At 35.2% G+C, this 5,182-nt stretch overlaps 1 pseudogene; it reads left to right on the top strand.

Moving 5' to 3' along the window:
- Positions 1-2,139: 2,139 nt before the first annotated feature.
- Positions 2,140-3,813, top strand: LOC109700507 (heterogeneous nuclear ribonucleoprotein K-like; annotated as a pseudogene).
- The last annotated feature ends 1,369 nt before the right edge of the window (positions 3,814-5,182 follow it).

Here is a 5,182-nt window from a genome sequence, read left to right as displayed (position 1 = left end):
ATAAGACTGGAAAACAGTAAACATAAAAGTACATTAACGTAAGGGGGGGTAAAGGAGGGGGTGGGGGGAAGGGGGAAGAAATGACCCAAACATCGTATGCACATATGAACAAAATACAAAATAAAAAAAAGTATATTAACATGTTCCATTATGATTTGAGAACCTCTAGAATAATTATTAAGAAGCAGTATAAAGGCAACAATGAAAAGCCCCATTAATAAATAATTGAATATTTTGATAATATAATATAAAAATACTATAAATTATAAGGATAATTCTTTGCAATCGAAAGAAAAATAGATAACAAATAATATAGGAGATATACCCTTGGGAAACTCTGCTCTTTGAGATTATTTAATTTTAGGACATTATTATCAGCATTCTTTTTCTGATTTTGAAGTTACATCTGTTCTTGGTTCTAAAGTTTGAAATGCCACCATTCTGTATTCATTTTTCAAAATCATATCTTAAAACTTTATTTCCTTTGGTTATACTGGTCATTTTCAACAGAAAAATTATGGCTTTGTCAAGATCAAATTTAGAAAAAGAATCATTTAAAAAATAGCCAACAGTATTCTGGGAAGTCTGCAGCTTGCCATATTGGGATAAAATTATATTTTTCATTAAGATAATGTACTTGATTCTCCAAATCATGGTCAGATTCCTTACATCATTTCTGTTCCACTAGATTACTACAGCAAAACTCATTTTGGGTTGTGGATGGAAAGGTTAATTTTTTACACTAAAATTAAATATGAAAATAAAGGAATTAAACAAAAATGAATATTGTACATTTCAAGGATATGTTTAACCTTTGATTGCTAGCATGATTATCTGTAGTTATAGTCTTTTTGTCTCCAATTTTATTAATTTGGATTTTTACAGATTTTGGTTATTTTGGCAAAGAACTTTTCAATCTTATTTATCTTTTCAAAGAACAAAATCTTTGTTTCATTTGTCTTTCATGATCTTATAGTCTACATTTCATTAATTTCTTCTCTGGTCTTTATTATTTCTTTCCATCTGCTGATCTGGAGTTTGACTTGTTTTGTTAAGCCCTTCAGGGTATCATTAAGATTTTATTTGAGATTTCTCTGAGTCTTTAATGTAGGTGCTCATAGTTCCTCTTAGTACTACCTTTGCTGTATCCCACAGATTCTGTAAGCTGTGTTTTCATTTTCATTTGATTCTAGGAAGCTTTTAACTTCCTTCATGATCACAAGTGTATTGTTCTATGTCTATGTTTTTATAGATTTTCCATAGTTTCTTTTGGTGTTGATTTCAGGTTTTATTCCACTATCATCAGAGATGATACAAAAAAGTATTTCTAATTTTTTGTATAGATTAATGGCCTAAAATGCAGTCTCTTTTAGTGAAAGTTCCATGGCAGTTTGAGAAGAATGTATATTCCACAGCTTTTGGATGGTTATTCTATATATATCTGTTAAGATATTCTATACATGTTTGTTATGATATTGAAGTCACCCACTATTACTGTATTTGGACCTATTTGTTTCTTTTTTATGTCCAGTAGGATTTGTTTTGTGAGGTTAGGTGCACCAGAGGACAAGTGTGCTGTTTCTTCTTTGACTCATTTTTCAACTGTTATACCTGGGCTTTTGTCAGTCCTGGTATTGGGAGGTGGGCAGAGAGGGAAAAATATATTTTCACTCAGCTGGTCAAGAAAATAACAGCAATACTGTGGTCTAAGGAATGGTCACTACAGGACCTGAAGGATAAACTCTATGCAGCAACATGATTTTTAACTGATAGACCCTGCTATTTTTGCTTAAAATCCAAATCTCCTACCATTCCTTAGAGTTTAACTTAGTGATGGTTCAGAATGATATCATCTCAGTGAGTCATTAGGTAAGTAATAACGTTAACAATCATTTTGGAAGAGTGGGAGGCATAAATGTTGCCTTGACTTTACTCCTTTGCTATTTTACCACCTATTTCATAATGGCTATGTGTTAACTGTACAAGTCCCATAGTCACTCTGGTATGCAGAACCTTTAGCTTTGTGTTCTGTGCTATTGTAGCACCAGGCTGTCAGTTATTGGTATTGTCCAGGATAATTCAGTTCTGCTATGCAAGAATACATGATAATTTATTGGCATGTTCATTTAATATAAGAAAATGGAAACTGGAAAGCTAAAGTAAATCTTTCCTAACACTAAAACCAATGGTGAATTTGGTAAATACCCTGCTAAAGATATAGAAGAGGGACAGCATTTAAAGATCTAGAAACATTGATGAGAATGTTGCATTATGCATTCTGCTTCAGAGCAAGAATGCTGAGGCACTGATTGTTAAAAAATGTAAGAATATTAATGCCAGTGTTTCAGTTCCAGACAGCAGTGTCTTTGAGTGCTTATTAAGCAGTGTCTTTGAGTGTTGATAAAACAATTAGAGAAGTTCTGAAGAAAATCATCCTTAAATTGAAAGAAGTCCTATAGTTGCCACCACCATCCACTGCAAACAACCAGGTCTCCCTTGAATATGATATTGTGGAATGTTTAAGTTCCTAACACTGTAAAGGAAGCAACTTTGACTGTTAATTGAGTTTGCTGATTCATGAGGGGCTAGCAGGAGGAATTATTAGGGTCAAAAGTGATAAAATCAAAGACTTAAAGGGAACACTCCAAAAGCAATCAAGCTGTTTTAGGGATGCTGTATTAATTTCACTGAGGGAACCATTCTTATTAAAGGAAAGCCTGATGGGGTATATAGTGCAGAAAGGTTATCTGTGATCTTATATCTGAATTTCTCATCAAAGGATATGCACAGCCTTATGATTCCAATTTTTATGATAACAGCTGTGATTACGGTGACTTTACACTGATGTTTGATGAGCTGTGGATGACTTACGGGATTTTTCATGTGAGGAAGAGGTGGTTTTGACAGAATGCGTGGGTAAGTTGGGTGCCCCATGCTTCCCTCTAAGGGAGATCATAATATGAGCTTCCATTGAGTACCACCATGGCCTCCTGGCCAAGGTGGCTGCAGTGGTTACAGAGTTCAGAATCTTTGTCTTCCACCACCACTGCTACCTACAGGAGATCTGAAAGCCTATGACAGAACAGGAAGACCTGGAGACCGCTACAATGATAGAATTGCTTTTTTTTTTAATAAGAAAATTTTTTAGTATTTTGTATGTTTTTTCTTTTTACTTTATTGTTTTTACATTTACTCACATGTGTGTACATTGTTTGGGCCACATTCCGCCCCACCTTTTCTGGGCAGAACCTGTTCCACCCTCTTGTTTTCTGATTTTGTTGAAGAGAAAACATAAGAGATAATAAGAAAGACATAGTGTTGTTGCTAGTTTGAGATAAAGATAGCTGTGCAGAGAGATTCCTAGTGCTGCTTCCATGCACATGTATATTCAATCCACATTGATTCATCTCGGCTAGACCTCTTCACTATTTCCTAGTACCCTTCCCATAGTGGCCTCTGCCAGTTTAAGATTACTGTATTTTTTTTCTCTATAGAGGGCACATCAACCAAAATCAAGTTTTAGGTTTCCTTCCCTTTCCCTATTCCTCCCGTGTGTGTTCTGCCCTTAGTGTGTGACCCATGTCCAATAATATTACTGTATTTGTTTTAGGTCTACAACCTGCATATGAGGGAGAACATATGATTTTTGGTCTGCTGATCCTGACCAACTTCTATTAAGATGATGTTCTCCAGCTCCATCCATTTACTTGTAAAATGGCAAAATTTTATTTTTCTTTGTGACTGAGTAAAATTCCATTGTATATAAATAGCACATCTTCTTAATCCAGTAGTGAGGCATCTTGGCTGTTTCCATAGCTTGGCTATTATAAATAGTGCTGCAGTAAACATGGGTGTGCAGGTGCCTTTGTAATAACCTGAGTCACATTCCTTTGGGTATATCCCTAGGAGTGGTATTGCTGGATCATATGACAGATCTATGTTCAGTTTTTAAGAAGCCTCCATATTGTTTTTCAAAGTGGTTGTACTAGCTTACATTCCTACCAAGAGCATATGAGGGTTCCTTTTTTCCCTGCATCCTCGCCAACATTTGTTGTTGGTGGTGTTCTTGAAGATAGCTATTCTAGTAGGAGTGAGATGGAATTTTAATGTGGTTTTGATATTTGTTGTTGGTGGTGTTCTTGAAGATAGCTATTCTAGTAGGAGTGAGATGGAATTTTAATGTGGTTTTGATATTTGTTGTTGGTGGTGTTCTTGAAGATAGCTATTCTAGTAGGAGTGAGATGGAATTTTAATGTGGTTTTGATTTGCATTTCCTTTATGGCCAGGGATGATGAACATTTTTTCATGTGTTTTTTTGGCTATTTGGACTTCTTCCTTTGAAAAAATTCTGTTTAGTTTAGTTGCCCACTTCTTTATTGGTTCTTTGATTTTTGGGAAGTTTAGTTTTTTGAGCTCCCTGTAAATTCTGGTTATCACTCCCTTGTCTGATGTATAGCTAGCAAATATTTTCTCCCACTCTGTGGGTGATCTCTTCAATTTAGAGACCATTTATTTTGTTGTGTAGAAGCTTTTTAATTTCATGTAGTCCCATTTGTAAATCCTTTCTCTTAGTTGCTGGGCTGTTGGAGTTCTATTGAGGAAGCCCTTGCCTATGCCTATTGCTTCCAGGGTATTCCCTGCTCTTTCCTGTGCTAACTGCAAGATCACTGATGGAACTTAGGACTCAGCAATAGATATATATGAAGCCCATCAGAAAACAGATTTGTCAGGAACCACAGGGTGTCTTCAGACATGATTATTCTTATGCAAGGGATTGTGATTCATATGGTGCTGTTGCTGAACATATTATTACTACTTAAGCAATTATTTCCAAAAAATTGGATGAATGTTATTGGCAAAAGTGGTTAATGGATTAAGCAAATCTCTCATGAGTTGGGGTATTTGATCAAAATTCATAAGACTTTAGGAGGATCTGAAAATTGGATCATCACCATCTCAGGAATGCTGAACCAGACATAGAATGCACAGTATTTGCTTCAAAACAGTGTGAAGTACTTTGCAGATGTTGAAGGATTCTAATGCAAGACAATTTTTCTTATTATTATGCAAAGCAGTATCCTGGAAAGCTTTTCTAAGATTAGTGAAGAACTGAGGAGTCCTCTATCTTTTTTGAAAAATATCTGCTTCTGTTTAAAAAGCCAACATTCCATTACTTCATAGG

The sequence above is a fragment of the Castor canadensis genome, chromosome 2, assembly GCF_047511655.1.
Source record: "Castor canadensis chromosome 2, mCasCan1.hap1v2, whole genome shotgun sequence".
NCBI lineage: Eukaryota > Metazoa > Chordata > Mammalia > Rodentia > Castoridae > Castor > Castor canadensis.
Note: the sequence above shows the minus strand (reverse complement) of the source record. Positions and strands in the feature narration are given on the sequence as shown.